Source organism: Perca flavescens, chromosome 18 (genome assembly GCF_004354835.1).
Source record: "Perca flavescens isolate YP-PL-M2 chromosome 18, PFLA_1.0, whole genome shotgun sequence".
Lineage (NCBI taxonomy): Eukaryota > Metazoa > Chordata > Actinopteri > Perciformes > Percidae > Perca > Perca flavescens.
In genome coordinates, this window is record NC_041348.1 from 18,063,662 (window position 1) to 18,080,726 (window position 17,065).

General features: G+C 38.9%; 1 protein-coding gene across 1 annotated transcript in view; it reads right to left on the reverse strand.

Moving 5' to 3' along the window:
• LOC114573712 (tyrosine-protein phosphatase non-receptor type 14) overlaps positions 1-8,217 on the reverse strand; it is a 42,403-nt gene extending 34,186 nt beyond the window's left edge. Inside the window, exon 1 of the mRNA XM_028606019.1 lies at positions 7,811-8,217. The gene's annotated coding sequence lies outside the window, so the exon portion shown is untranslated. The remainder of the gene's footprint in view (positions 1-7,810) is intronic.
• Between the last annotated feature and the right edge of the window lie 8,848 nt (positions 8,218-17,065).

Sequence of the window (17,065 nt, forward strand, 5' to 3'; positions counted from 1 at the left end):
ACAGTCAGTTATAACGGAAAAGAACATAAATAAACTACTTTAACGTAGATTTTCTTCAGGGCTTTATTACGTGGTATCGGATAAACTCCAGTACTTCCCGATACCGATACCAGCGTTTTAGGCAGTATCAGAACATCTCTACCGTTAGCCTGGCATTAGATTAATTTCTAGCAAGCATTTTTGTGCTTGTGCATCACAAAATGTCAATGTGACCAATTTAAACAAAGATGACTGACTGATTATTACCAGCAAGTTGTAATTTATGTAGTTGGTGATAGGAAATGTCTTTGTTTGACACAAAGAGGAGTCAATCATCAGAGACACCAAGTAGTTTCTAGCATGCTGACTGACCATTTGCCAAACCCCTCACCCAAACAGAAATTGTCCAATCAGTAATATAGCAAATGTAACAGCAAGGCCGGCCTGTCAAACTTTGAATTCCTGCACATGACAAAGCCCTGTGAATTGTTTTGTAGTAACACCAATATAGCATTTAAAGAGTTTGAGCTTTAGTCTTTTCTTTTAGCCTTTTAAAAACCAAAACATGAGCTAAAGTGTTAGGAATCCAACAGTGTGTTTATCTGCTCTAACGTAAGCTACAATCATTAGAATGTCCAGCTAACTAGCTTACTATCAGCTAGGGGTGGGAATCACCAGATGCCTCACAATACAATATCATCACGATACTTCTGTCACGATACGATATTATTGCGATTTTAAACATATTGCAATAATCTGCGATATATATTGCAATTTATTACCTTTTTTCCGACTTCAAATTTTTCCCAATTTCAAATTATGTCCCCAAAAGTAAACTTTGTCAACATCTGTTTTATCTAAAAAGATACATTTCTCCGTTTGTTCAGCTCACTTAAATTTTATTGCTGAAAAATGGGATTATCGAGCAGACAAACTGACACATGTACTGTATAATAATAGATCGATACTTGGCGTCTGTGTAACGATACAGTATTGCCACGGAAAATATCACGATACTATGCTGTATCAATTCCCCCCTACTATCAACATTATTAACCCAGCATTACTTCCTAGGCCAGGGAGCATATCATTAACTAACTAGCACATCCACTATAGTAGGTTATTACCTCAGTGTGGAAGGCACTCCTGGATGCTACTAAATCAGAGTTTAGGCCAGTGGTTCCTAAATGTTTTCTGCAGGGCCCCCCTGATTCATGTCCTTTTCTCTTATTTTCTTGGCAGTCAAACAGGGTTATGTTAGAACAAAATAACAGTTTGATCTTACACGTTTCATTATCATACTTATATTAGCTAGGTCTACACTGCATTATAAGAACAATGTGGTTTCTAAAATGACCGGGTCTCCTAAAATGAGCTGAGGAGGATGCTATGTTTTTGCCTGGAACATTTAGCTTTAGCCTCAGCCTTTTAGCATTAGATCATGTATGTCGTCATCAAGTGAATATCAAAAGAGCCTTTCACAGGTTTCTCGTTTTAGAACCAAACATTAAAAAAGGTCAGCCAGAGACGTTTTCAAACAATTCACTGAGCTAACGTTAGCTAAATCAGCTAATCTAATCTAAGGTCACCAGCTAGAAATGAGAATCCTGCTTTTGTCTACCTCTGTCTGAAATAAAAAGGACCCATTGTTTCCAAAATTACGAAGAATTTAGATTGGTAACTCTTCCCCCGTTATTATTGTAAACTGCATGCTGCGCAGTGCGGGAACAGAGAGCTTGACAGGTGTAGCAACAGTGACTATAAGGAGCAGGGTTTAACAAACAGTTAGTCCTATGTGTTAACAGCTGACAAAAGACGATAAGGGTGTGATGTTTTGCTGCCTGTCATCTCTCTACTCACTCAGGTGTGGATTCAGCACACAGGGGCCACCTGAGAATTATAACCAAACCAAAACAAACCACTACAACCAGCCAATCAGCATTACATGACAAAACCCCAACCAGACGGATGCATTTAGTTGCTCATCTGCAGATCAAACACCACAGAAAAATGTTTTGCTTATATAATTAGTTTTACATTATTGACAAATAGACAAGTTGTAAAAACAATTATTCCCACGCATCTGCACAGTAACAGAGCTGCTGGTCTGGGTGCCTGAGTCTCTCTCAGGGCAGCCCGTCTGTCGCTTTGCTCCATTCACATCCACACAATAGCGGGAACAAAACAGCACTTTGTCGCCTACTGCTAAGACCATTAGACACAGGCCACCAAGAGCTGAGGACGCAAGTGTAGCGTGTGTAACTCAATCAATCTGATCTCTGTTGCTTGTCTCTGTCTGAAATACCAACACCACCCCCTTCCTCCTCCCCTCCTGTTACACATGAGCGCTGTAGCAAAACAAAGGGGTTAAGTGCTTCACAGCTCGTAACTACTCTTCCTCCGGCATACTCTTTTTACAGTTTGGTCTACAAGCATAAACCAGGCCTGGATCACAAGGTAAATCAAGTAGTAATTATAGCTAATAAAAGTATTATAATTATATTCCCTTTTATTTGCCAAGTACATTTACACATACGAGGAATGTATCCTCTGCATTTAACCCATTGTTACTAATTAGGAGCAGTGGGCAGCCATAGTCCGGTGCCCGGGGACCAACTCCAGTTGTAATGCCATTACCTACGTCAAGGGCAATGACGGGAGTTACCTAGTGTGCATGTCTTTGTGTCCTAATGTGCTCAGGATATACCTTTTCTGATCATAGAAAAATGTGATAAAGGTCCCATCATAGGTTCCCTGAGCACAAGATGTCTTCAATTTGCTTGTTTTATCCAACTAACAGTCCAAAAACTATATTTATTTGATAACCATTATACCATTATAGTTATGCTTTAAAAAAAAAAATTCTTAAATATATGATCAAAATAGATGTCATTCTAAATGAATCATTTAGTCCATAAAATGTTGAAAGACAATATGAAATTGCTCTTCATGTCAAACTAACAGTCCAAAATCCAAACATTTACAATTATATAGATCAGAGAAAGAGAAAAACAGCAAATCTTTTGGAGAAAGGAACTAGAGAATGTTTGGCATTTTTGCTTAATGAATGACCACAAAATTATTGTTGACTAATAGTATAGTGTCCTTTCAGAGTCTGCAGTCACACAGAGGACTCGTAACTTGACTATATTTATACTTTATTGGTCTAAGAATTTTTTCACTTGCTGTATTGTCCTAACTGAAGAAGAAGAAGAAGAATATACTTTATTAATTATTTATTTATATTTATTAATTAAGGGGAAATTAAATTTTGTTTGGTCTGATGTTTATTAAAAAAAGTCTTTCAGATTTGAATCCTCTTTTGCCTCACTGGCTTACCATGGAGCTAAAACAAGCTCAGTAGTGAGATGTTTTTGGGGAAATACAGCTCTGAAGTGTGGACACATACAGCCAAAGTCGGCTGCTGGGAGCTGACCCCAGATCAGACTTGACTGAACCTTGATGCCCATTTCGGCCAGGTCATGTGTGTAAATGAGAAGTTGTTCTCAAACAGTTTACCTAATAAAGGTTTAAAAAACAAAAAACAAATGTACCTTTGCTATATGTGTGTGTCGCAAGACAAAAAAGAAGTAGTTGACTTTGCTTTATTTTTCCTCACCTGAAAGGAATGAACTTAAATATATACGTTCCACAATATATGGTATGCTTTCTTCCACACAGTCCTACACACACACATATTGTCTGTCACACAAAAATTAGCAGCTGCAAACAGATGGTGGAGCCAGGCGGCCAGACTGTGTGTTTCTAACAAGCGCATCTTCTCTCTCTCTCTCTCTCTCTCTCTCTCTCTCTCTCTCTCTCTCTCTCTCTCTCTCTCTCTCTCTCTCTCTCTCTCTCTCTCTCTCTCTCTCTCTCTCTCTCTCTCTCTCTCTCTCTCTCTCTCTCTCTCTCTCTCTCTCTCAGACACACTTACACACAAACGTTCTTTCTACTACATGAGCGCACAGGGACAATCACAAACACTTAGCAGAGTGTTCGCACAGAGGTGACATCCAGACAGTGAAGGAGCCTTGTCTGTACCTTGAAACAGTCACACACACTTTAAATCCCGGTTTCCCATTCTATCTATAACACATACACACTTTTGCACAAACCAAGGGGTTCAACAGGGGGTGGAAATCATGAAAGCTTAATTCAAAAGTCAAACAAAATTCAGAAATTTTAAAATTGCATGTATAACTGAGAACAGATTCCCACATCTTACATTTTGTTAATTTAGTAGCTCAGTTTAAGGACATTCTACTGCAAATAACTGCTACTATCAGCCAATGCAATATGCAAACCTATTTGAAAATGGCAGGGATTTAGGAATGCTCTAAAAAAGATCCACTATATTGTCCATAGGGCTGGGCAATAGGACGATATATACTGTATCGCAAAACGATATAATATCTATAATTCTATCATATATATTTTTCTATATCTTCTATCGCAATTTCAAAAAATAACAGCAAAACTGCATTACACAATATTTACATCATTTGGCCATGGTTTTATGATAATTTTCCAGCTCCACATTATGTCTGACAGCACACAACATACCCCTAAATACAGTATATTTAATAAAACACAATAGAAATATGTGTTCATGGGCTGCAGCACTGTGCCACAGTAGGCAGTGATAAATAGGGAATGCCCAGTGTTTCAGGCTGACATAGCCATCTAAACACTGTCACTAGAACATGAAGACGGGGAGGATCAAAGAAGGATACAGCTTATCACTGGCCAGAGACTGCGTTAAACCAAAAATGACGTAGCGCTGCCGACTCATCCCGTGGCAGTGACATCTGGGGATTGATGACATGGAGGCGGGGAGAATTTGGAGATATGACTGAGAGAAAGAGTGCAGTGTGCGTGTGTGTGTAAACGTGTGAGTGTCCCTGCAGAAAAATAAAGGCTTAAGATAAGTAAGGATATGGAGAACAGGGCAGAAAGGGAAGAAGAGGTGTGACAACGGTGTTTCAGGCTCTTATCGTGTTGGTGCAGTTGCTCAGGACGAGGGGGGAGGTGAGGGGAGACTGAGGGGAGGATGGAGGGAGGGAGTGACAGGCAGTGAGGCTGATAGCGGCGGCTCTTCACTCAACAACAGAAACATGGGACCATCATAAACCGTCGGCCACCACGTCTGCTCCAGCCAAACCACGGTGCTGTTCACATTTTCCATGCCCCCCTCCTCCTGGGAACCACATCACACTCATACAGCCATACACACAAACACAACTCCACACACACATGCTCAATCACAAAAAAGCCACAAAGTGTTTTCTCACAGCTGAACCCCAAGGCACTAACACCAACAGGGACCTCAATAGCACCGGGTTTACAGGCCTATGAAAGCAGCAACACTTTGGAGTTGCTACTGCTTACATCCGGCTGTATCTAACACACATAATAGCTGTGAGGAAAGGAAAATTCACACATTTTAAACTTCAGATCAAATGGAAAATATCTCTGCTTGATGCTTCATTAGGAGAAAAGTGAAATGGGATAATCACACACACTGTTGCTCACAAAATGTACAGTTGAGGCCCATATGTGGGCCACATCATGGGAAAAGTAACATTTGGGCTGATCAAAAGGAGAGGGGTCTGACCTGCCGTGGGGGGGGGGGTGGGGCCAGTAGGGATTGACAACTAGCCCACAGCACCTGGAAGGTGGAGTGTGGGAGAGTTGGGCAGGTCACAGCACGCTCTCTGCTCTGTTGTTTTCTGCAGCCAGAAAGCACAGCACTTACACAACTCTGACAAAAGCTTCTCTGATGCACTTACCACACACAAGTTACTGATCGATCGCAGTCTCATCCATAAACCCAGCTCACACAATATTGTATATTATACTATTTCATGTTATTAGTATGACTTTATAATACAAATAATTATTATTATTATTATTGCTCTCCTAAAACTCAGATTAATATTTTTTTATACTAAAGGCTATTTGTTTTATGATTGAAAATTAAGGTTGACACAGCTAAAACTAATAGAACAATCATGAGGAATAATTGCATTTAGGGCTGCAGCTATTGATATTAGCTCTAATCTGTTGATTATAAAATGTCAAAATAATTGTGAAAATGCCCCTTTAAATGCCTACTAACAATGAATCTTGATTTAATTTTTTTAGACAGCCTTACTCTGAATCACAAAAACTTGATATCTGTTCTAATATCAGGACTTCCTTCAAATAGTAAGAAAGATGTCACAGCCTTGTCTCTGCAGCATTACAAGAGCACCACAAGTTGACTTTGTAGAAATTCTGTACATTTCATGGCCTTCAGTTAAACTGCTACGACAATAACAACAATAACTTCTTCTCCCTCCCTCTCTTCCTGTGCTACAGCGTGAGCACTTGACCAAAATTACAGGTATGATTGCCCCACATAGCAATCAAATGGCCATTAGACTCAAATGAAAGAATGTCAAATGAAAAAAAATGACCACTGGCTACACAAACAATGGCCACTTTTCCTTTTACATACAGGCTTGCATTATGCAGTAAACACCATGCTGAACATAAACAAAACATGCCTTTGGAACTTGGCATTAACATGTCAGGAGCACCTTGAAACTTTCCTTTGTTTTCAAATATGACAGAAGACATGGAGGGCAACAAATGGCGCTGCTTTTGTGGAAGTAATCGGAAACATATAATGAATATTTAACCCTTGGGTCTCGACTCTTAAACAACTCATGAGGTGATGAGAAGCACGGATGAAGGCGGAACCCACAACTCCGACTTTTGGTCCTTTAAATCCTCTACCAGTGTTTTAAAAGTGGTGCGTACTTCCAAGCCACTTGCTCTGGCACCATATAATTTACACAGCATGCCTTTGAGCTTATAAAGACAGCCAGATGTGTGTGTGCGTGTGTGTGTGTGTGTGTGTGTGTGTGTGTGTGTGTGTGTGTGTGTGTGTGTGTGTGTGTGTGTGTAGCCTACGCCTCCTGCAGCTACGCTATATTTGCCTTTACAGAACTCTCCCCCTTTTTTTACAGTAATGGTGGTAGTCCAAGGTGCATGTGTAAACACATCTTTTACTCTCACACAAACATGTGTCGGATGTGGGAAAGGCAATCCAAAATGATAATGTCATCACCAGGCTCATCATTTAACCCATTATTGAAAAACTGTAATCACTTTTGAGATGAATGCATGTGCAGCTCTCAGTCTCTTGTTTTTACCTGGATGACTCTATGCACTGGCCACTAAAATCACAGTCAACGGGTCAACAATTCTGGTAATGTAGGCAGTTTCCAGTGTAGCCTACAATTGTCATTTCTAGGTGTAATACCAGAGGATGATCTACATCATCCAGGTGGTGTAAAATGTCTGGCATGTGACCTGACCTGCATAGGGCTTCCTAACGTCCCTTTAGCCAAGCGTATTAATATAACTTCAGTATAAACGTTGCCTAACTGGATGTTTTAGGCTGCTCTGATTGGAGGTGTAACACTTCACACGGTTTTCCAGTTATCTGCATGTTATTTAGTTATCCAGTTCCCTCACACCAAACAGTAGTCCACTTCTTATCAAGAGGAGAGGGGGAGAGGAGGAGAGGAGGATTGGGGGCTCGGGGGCTCTGTCTGTATTTTTAATGTATGTTTATCTGGTGGAGGACGGGGTGGGGGCTTAGCATGAGAATATTTGGGATCCCCTGCGTGCACCTACGTGGCCCAGCCATTTGGCCTACATTTTAACATTGCTGAGTGAGACTTTATTTTCCCAAACTTCAGGAATGTCTAGACGTTTTGGAAACAAATAGGAGCATAACAAAAAAATCCTGTTTTTTCAGTTTTTTAACAAGACAACTCACCCTTGATCCTGTGCTACATGCCGTTTCTGCTACCCACTAGAGAAACTCCTCTTTGCTCGACGGCGTTGAACCTCACAGCAAACAGATAATCCTCATGTCGTTTCTCCTCATAAATAAATTGTAGAAACATGTAGAAAAACAAATCTCGAGAGACTCTTGAATCATGCGAGCGCAACTTCCAGAACAAAAAAGCTCAAACTCAGTCCTGTCGCTGCTTCAACTCCCAAGTATTTAGTCCCGTTTTTTTTTTTTTTTTTTTTTCACCGAGCACAAAAGTCATTAAAAACAGTTACGAAAAGTTCTCCCACTCGGCCGTGGATGACTACGACGTGGTCTGATTCTCGCGCAGGGACTTATTCTTCTGTATGTTTAAACAGTAGCCTAGTGGTACCTCTTGTCCAATGGAGGCGTTCAGGACAGGGGAAGAGAGCGAGAGGAGCATATGCTGCATTCAAAAGCAGCAGAAAATATTGGAATCTCGAACTTTAGTTTAAGAAGGTGTAAAGAACCGGTTCGGGACCCTCACAAAGGTTCGCAAGAGAAATCCGAGAGGTCACGAGATGATTATAAGGATAGAAGGCAGAAAATAAACCATCAAATTATCAAATTATTCAATCAAACTTTCAGACTTTTCTTTGCTTTCTTGTGAATAAATGGATAATTGTACCTCTACTAATTATTAAAATAAAACAAGGAAAATCACATATGCTACATAACTGGTGAGAAGGGCTCGCATGAAGACATTTTGTTCATCACAAGCCAGAAAGTTTGGAGATTTGTTGTGTAGGAGAACAGCTGATGGTCAAAGTCATTAATTACATAGCAACTTACTTACTTAGCCTACTTACTTAGTAATAGTTCACATTTTGGGAAATATACTGTCATATAGCTTTAACTTGCTTTCTATTTTTACACTTAATAATGGTTAATAATGATGTGTTAATTAGCGGGTAGTCTCGGTTTGCCAGACCATCCTCCAAAGCGCACTGAAGGAGGGTCTGGCTACTCCACATAGCATTCGGTTATGGGAGGAAAACGTGCTCTGGTTTAATGGCATTTCTTTAAACCAATCAGAATTTTAATGGGCGGTGCTAAACTCCGCACAGAGCCGCTACAAAATAGTTGTGCGAGAGAAAACTCAGATTGGACAGATAGTCTAGCTAGCTGTCTGAATTTACCCTGCAGAGATCTGAGGAGCAGTCAACAATAGTCCTCATAAATTCACTGAATTTAAAATACCAACACAAAGAAAGCGGAAGGAAACGGAAAAGACATGCATTGAGCGGAATTTCCTGCAGCACCGGAGCAATCCCGGAAGTGTAACGTGAAGGATATAGACAAATTAGCGGGCTTCCCAGGAGGTGGATTTTGTTTCTTTTAACAGAGCTAAGCTGACTGTTTGCCCTTGTTTCCAGTCTTTGTGCTAAGCTAGGCTAACTGGCTGCTGGCTGTACCTTCATATTTAGCATAAAGACGTGATTGAGAGTGGTGTCGATGTTCTCATCTTATTCTCAGCAAGCAAGTGAATAAGTGTTTCCCAAAACCCAAACTTAAAAATTCATGCTGCTTATTGGTAAAAAAAAGTTTACAAAAAATATTAGTCAAATATATGTAGGCCTATCCATGTTAATTTTCTCCACTAAAAATAATGAAAAGTGCGCAAATCGCTACATAAATTAGAGCTCGGAGATCGCAGCCATGGCGGGGACCATGAAGGCAGCAGTGGGTCCAGATGCCTCCTAAACACCGCCCTCTCCACTCTGACATCAGACTGGAGGAATCTGAGGAATGCCGGGCTCCTGGGAGAAGTCCTCGTCGTTTAATGGTTTTCCAGGGGCCACAGAGGTGACTAAACGACGAACAAAGGAGGTCCCCTCACAGATTTATGCCCCCCCTTTTTGCCTTTTAGCCAGGGATGAGTTACAGCCTCGGTGGGGCAATTTATTTGCATAACCTACATTTTTACAACATGTAGGCTTTAGTAGGTCTATGTATAAGCAAATCTGGACATTACTTCTCACAATATATAGTATATTTTGGTATATTATTATATAATATAATATAAACACTTTATTTACCAAGTAGATTTTACACATACAAGGAAAGTATCCTAACCCATCCTAACTAATTAGGAACAGTGGGCAGCCATAGTCCGGCACCTGGGAAATATATGAGCTCGCCCAAAGTAAAACACTTTATCAATTAATGTATTTTCTTTTAAGTGCTTAATATAAAAAGCAACAAAAAGTGTTATATACTCCTGTGTTAACTTAAAAGTAGAAAGTATGTGGTAATATGTATGATTAAAAGTCAATATTCCCCTACTTTAACCAGGAGCAGCCAAATAATGAGATTGAACATTTATTTATTTATTTATTTATTTAGTTAGTTAGTTAGTTAGTTAGTTAGTTAGTTAGTTAGTTAGTTGGTTAGTTAGAACATTTTGTATATATGGTTGTATACTTGTGATCATGTTTTTCTTCTATTTTTATGTTCCATTCTGTTATAACCACATTAAACAAGTCCAGATTTATCTAATTTAATATGCTGCCTGCTGCAATAAACTGTCACCCACTTGCTGTCATGCTTTTATGAGCCCTTGTGAGTAGAGTCCATAGTGATCTCATTATACCTTTTTCAAGGCAAACAGCAAATGATTCATCCTTGTAGCATTCAAGAAAATCACAGGAACATTTAATGGTATCATAGGAGAGTAAAAAATAGAGGAAATAGCCCTACAAGTTTGTTGTCATGTATTAAAGCGATCTTCTGTTTGGGATGTGTGTGGGGTTCAATTAGAGAAAAAGCAAAGGGTTATACAAAACTTTAATAACTAAAGTTAGTCTTCAGCTCTTATTTTGTTAAAAACAAGTGTATACATTGTGAAAATTACACATACTAAATGGCCAATGTCTTTTCTGGATGTATTTTGCTTAATGATTAGTGTAAAGGATCCAGCAATAAATAAAAAAGAACAATTCAACTCAGCAGAATAAAGACAACCCTGCTTTATTTGTGACCCAATTGCAGCCTCTTGTGGCTAAAATGCAACTTACAGCAGCGGCAATCAGCACAAGAAAACCAGCTGGCCAATCATGACATCATCACACAATAATAATCTATCTATAAATTGCAGGAACGTCTGTCTGTCTGTCTGTCTGTCTATTTTGTGATCACATTCTGAATCTGTCCCGTTCTCTGTCAGATAAATACAGTAGGTAGGCCTACAATGTCTTCCTCTGATGTAGACATAGCCTACACTGTAAGTCAGTAGTAGGCTATAGAGTGGAGTAAGTGGTTTGGGGTCCTTCTGTAAGTAATTTTGGGGTACAATTTGGTTTTGAAGAATTCTACAAACAGCAATACCACAGGCCAAGCAATCACCCGTTCCAAACAGGCACATTTTCAACGGGCTCTGTACTAGTTATTATAAAGAGGCACTTCCAAACATATGTTTACAAAGTTACGAAAAGAGTAAAACCAGATTAAAAAAATTGTTTCAATAGCAAAAACTTTAAAAAAAAAACTTAAAAAAAAGAATATATATATACAGTATCTCACAAAAGTGAGTACACCCCTCACATTTTAGTAAATATTTCATTATATCTTTTAATGGGAAAACACTGAAGAAATTACACTTAGCTACAATGTAAAGTATTAAGTGTACAGCTTGTATAACAGTGTAAATGTGCAGTCCCCTCAAAATAACTCAACACACAGCCATTAATGTCTAAACCGCTGGCAACAAAAGTCAGTACACCCCTATGTTAAATTCCCATAGAGGCAGGCAGATTTTTATTTTTAAAGGCTAGTTATTTCATGGATCCAGGATACTATGCATCCTGATAAAGTTCCCTTGGCCTTTGGAATTAAAATAGCCCCACATCATCACATGCCCTTCACCATACCTAGAGATTGGCATGGATTTATTTCAGTTAGCCTAATAGCTGGTTTGATGCCAATCTCTAGGTATGGTGAAGGGTATGTGATGATGTGGGGCTATTTTAATTCCAATATATATATATATATATATATATATATATATATATATATATATATATATATATATATATATATATGGCAAATATCAGTATTCAGTATCACATTCAGTTTGCTATCAGGCTGGCAGATGAAGCAGGCAGTCCCAATTCCACTCCACACCAGAGTCCTCAATCTTAATTGACCAGAATGTCATGCACCCAAAAGAAACATTACATTTTCAGAAAGGGTTTAAATTTTTGTTTAGCTTTTCTCCAAGGAGAAAACTATGTTCCCTCTGTTCTTCTGTCCAAATCTTACAAATAAATCCATTATACAAAGGAATGATACATAAGTATAAGACTATCTAAGAGTTCCTTTAAAAAAAAAAAAGAAGGATATTGCAGGGTCTGTCTCAACTATCAACTCTGACCAGTGACTGAGCTTTAGATCTAAGAGAAACAATGTGTTTTTTGTTTTCTATTGTTGGATTTTTGGAAATAGGAGACTGTGCTTCCTTTTATACCCAGTGTGCATCATGTTCTGCTTCAGTGACATTAAGGTGGGTTTGTTTCTCAGTAGGGTTTGTCCTTAATACATTTATAGTGAGCATCATCCTATAAAGCATGATTCAAATGTTTCTGACAATTGGATCACTGGCAGCAGCAGCAGCAAGGAAGATATTTGATTGTCACATATACTGGACATGGTTTTATTTTGCTTTCTAGGTTAGCTCATTATTATATCCAAAGGTATTGTGCTCTCTATTTGATTTTTTTTTTTAACTTTTCTTATTTGATATTTGCCGTTACCTGGTTGTTTATAGTGTGTTTGCTGTTACAGTGCATTTGTACCATGTTTGTTTGTTTGCTGCACCAAAATTGCTCTTCGGGGACAATATTTATTGAATTTAATTTAATTGAATTATGGTGAAGAGCTATTTAAATAAACCTAACACGTAACAAACCCCAAACAATTTTTCAGGAAAAGGTTTTGAAAGCAGCAGGCTGTCACTATAGGTTAAAATGCCAGACTGTTTGAATTAAGGAAACTACTTCTAAAAACCTGGAAATCAAAGAATGATAAAGAAGACAGTTAAGCTATGGAAAAAGCTCTAAAAACATATGGGACCATAATTAAAATGTAAAATGCCATCTTGGCACAGTTCCTATTACTGACAGATACAACAGATACAGCTCATGAAATTCACTTCATAAATTCAAGTTAGACATGGAACATTGTGTGATAACATTCTGTTCTGAAAGGATTAAGGGAGTTTGTTGTTTAGTCTGGAGGTCCAAAGGAACAGGGAGTTACTGCATGTCCTTCAACATTTATTCACATTTGCAACCAATAGCTATATTTTCTCTTCTTTTGGCCTTCTAGTTTAGTTTTGGTCAGATGTAGGTCCTGGGGCGATTCCAGGATTTTTAAAGTGGGATGGCATAGGGGGGGACCAATAACCAGTCAGATTTGATCAGAATACAGCATAGAAAATCTGCTTAGAAATATAGGACATATTGGATTGAATAGAACAACACAATGTAATTCTGCTAAATAAAACATAAAGTTCATTATTAATTTCTCTTTTTTTCATTTTAAACAAATTGTATATCGGAATACAATACACATTTTCTAATAGGGCCACCTTTCCTGTGCTGGTTCCATGGTATCAGAATTTTGGATAATCATCATGGAAATATTCATTGGTCATGTGACAAGGGCTGGGGAAAGTTCAGACATGATTTGTGATTAATGGTTAGTTGCACTTAATTCACTTGACTCAACTTAAATCCCCCATGCAGCTCTCTGCTTGATGCATCAATGCACCTATAAATGGGCCACACGTGCCACTAATTGCTGTGTGTTACTTGTGTGATTTCGCGCCTCCTCTCACACATTAGTAGTTTAAGTGTTTTGTTTTAATGGAAATCTAAAGACGCATATTGAATGACATATTGTTGGAGACCAAAGATATACATCTTTATCCATGCTTCTCATGCTCATTATTGGATGAATAATCCGGGGATTTTTTACAAATTCATTTGAAACTCTTCTGAGACCTCCAGGGACCCCAAAAGCTCCCTGGTTCAATGTGTGTTGATTGAACAAACAAGTTTATTTGGGTTTTGGTTTGGGACATTGGGATATACTCGTGTCTTTAATTAATATAGATGGTATTGCTATTAGGCTAGTTTGTCTTCGCCTTTGTGCTGCACTTGCGGACTTTGCAGTTATTCAGACGTAAAGCCCATTCTGATCTGTTGGACATTGCGGTGTTTCTCTAGGATCAGTTACTCACAGCTTGCTATCACTGCCAATGCTCATTTAGTTTGTTCTCTATGTGGTGAAACGAGCTGTTAGCTGACATCATTTGGCATGTAACACTTAACTAATATCATACGTATATTGACCCTGTACTTGAAATCATATAGCAGTGTTGGGGGTCAGGCTGATTAGCAGCATAAACCATACTCCATGTAGGATTTTGAAATATATCTTTGATTACATTTTTTTTCAAGTGAATGCATTACGGTTGAATGGCTACATCTACAACTCAGTGTTACCTGTAAAGTGTTTGCTTGGCGTGTGTGATGAAGCAGCGTCCATGAGTTTGCAGAGAGGCATCCTCATGTCTGGCTTAAAGCCAGAGCAGCTATTTTCTAAAGCTCATGTTTTGGGATTTGGCAGTGTGAGTAAAGTCCATCCTGGGACTCAAAAACTTGTAGGCGTTTTAAGCTTTGCTGATAAAGTATAAGCCAGCTTGTCTTCAGGTACCCTAAAATATATGAAGAGGCATAAACTGTCTAAGTGCTAAAGCCATGGCCACATTAAATGGATACTTTTGAAACCACACATCTCTCTCTTTGTTTCATTCTTTGTTTCTGCCTACAAAAACTCACCTTTTCTAAAATTCTCTTCCAAGGTGATAACTTTAGAAAACACTGCCTCACACTAAAGAGTGGTTGGAGAAAATGAAGATTTGTTCAGACTTTTGCAGTATGTAAACATCTCACCCTCTCACATCCTTTCCCTTGAATAGCTTCTTTGAACCTCAACTTCTTTTTCCTCCTACAAGGTAAGGGAGGAATCAAGGCAACACACACTTGCCTAAAGAGACATTCCTCCTCACTCTGGCAATATTTTGAAGTGACATCAGGCTCTCATGACGCACAGTTGCATAACCTGACACACACAGCATGTGATGGATTGCTCTGGATAATGAGAAAAGCTATAATACTTCATATGAAATCTGTAATTGGTTACAATTGTAAAAGGTTACAGATACAGTAAGTCATTTTCATCTTAGGTGGCCTATTACTAGACTAATAGCCTAAATAGTCAATGTATATCTTACTTTGCAGCTTTATGGGGGAAATTATTGGACTCCTTTCTCTATAACTGAGCAGAGATGCATTTGGAAAGAAACAAGGAGGACTTGGTATTTTATATGATTCATCAATAACATAAATAAACACCAAATAACTCCAAAATGGGAAAAAAAATCATATCATCTAACAGGATTTTTCAAATGCATTCATATCAGGGAAGATATGGCTGTTGTTTATTTATCTATTTTTTGTTCTGTTAGCATATATGGCTTACAGCCATGTCATGTCAGCCACAGTGGTGGTCACTGTGTATGCAGCATTCAGAGGTGCTGCAATAGGGTTGCCAACACTGCATACATTAGACATTTTCTAACATGTTGAAGCCCTTTGTGTGTTTATTTTGTTTGTTTGTTGTTGGGGGGTTCTTTTTGCATTTTTAGTCCTTGGTAATTCTTAGGAAGTCCCACGGCTTCTCTGACAAAGTTGTGAATCACCCATTAGTGGTGTTCAAGCTGTATATTTGGACTCTTATTGTGAGCACAGTCAACACAATTAAAGGAACCAAAGACTAGGCTATTCTGGAGTCCAGTGTCCACCACCTCAAATCCTAATATTTAAAGAATATTATTTAAAGTGTCATCAACAAATCCCATGAAAGACCAAAACCTGTGCAGCCAAAGTCTGATATATTCCTCCGTGCCACAGACCTCACATATACATGAAATTACTGTTAGTTATTAGGTTGTGCAATGAGCTATATTGAAACACAAGTAAACAGTGGACAAAACCACCTCAACTCAAGGTTGACATACTCACTTGTTCTGGGGCTTTAAGCCAGTCTTCTTCAGCCAATGTTTGCTCAATGGTTTGCTCATGGAACTGTTTCCGTGATTATGAGCTCCTCCAGGACCTCTCATCCAAGTTAACTTAAAAGTTGACAATTCATTAAGTGTGTGATACGGTCAAAAGCTCCAGTAATGAGTAAGGGGGATGTTGAGTTTTAATCATTTCATCAAATGTTGTTCCCAGGGTTAATAACGACCTGTTAACCAAAATAAGCAGTGCTAAAGTTGAGGGAAGTGTTCAGTTCCACACAGTTTTTCCTCGTCTTATCTTCATTACCATTTATTGATGAAATTTGCTGTCACCTTTTGTAAGTTAATAGCAAATAAAAGTATTTGTATGTAGTCAGGGTTCTTTGCATTGGCGCACGTATGAATGTCGCTAGTCAAAATAATTGGTTTTGTTTGGTTCTTGCCATGTGTTGCAAAAGACCACTTTCAGAAAAAGGTGACATTAAAGGACCAGTGTGTAGGATTTAGGGGGATCCATTGGCAGAAAGTGAATATAACATTCATAATTATGTTAATATTGTGTTTTATGGTAGAGCTCACCTGGTAGAGCAGGCTACCATATGTAGAAGTTTACTCCTCGACGCAGCGGCCACAGGTTTGACTCCGCTCTGCGGCCCTTTGTTGCATGTCATTCCCCCTCTCACTCCCCCCTTTCATGTCTTCCTGTATAAATAAAGGCCTAAAATGCCCAAAAAATAATATTGTGTTTTATACTTAGTGTATAATCACCTGAAACTAAGAATCTTTGTTTCTTTGTTACCTCTATATCTACATAGGAAGCAGGTCCTCTTCCACTGAGCCCGCCATGTTGCATCACCATGTTTCTACAGTAGCCCAGAACGGACAAACATAACATCAGCTCTAGAGAGGGCCTTTTGCTGCTGCCCCCACCAAGGATAAGGGCAGACTACAGAGTATCATTCGCAGCTGGCCTCATCAACAAGGCCTGGGACCCCCACTGACATGGCTTCGTATCCCCCACCCCCCTGTAGACATATGTCTCTATGTGTTACAATAATGTACAACTTGAACTATTATCTATACTGTGAACTTTTGCACAGCCCCCGTTAATATATTTTTGCACATCCTGC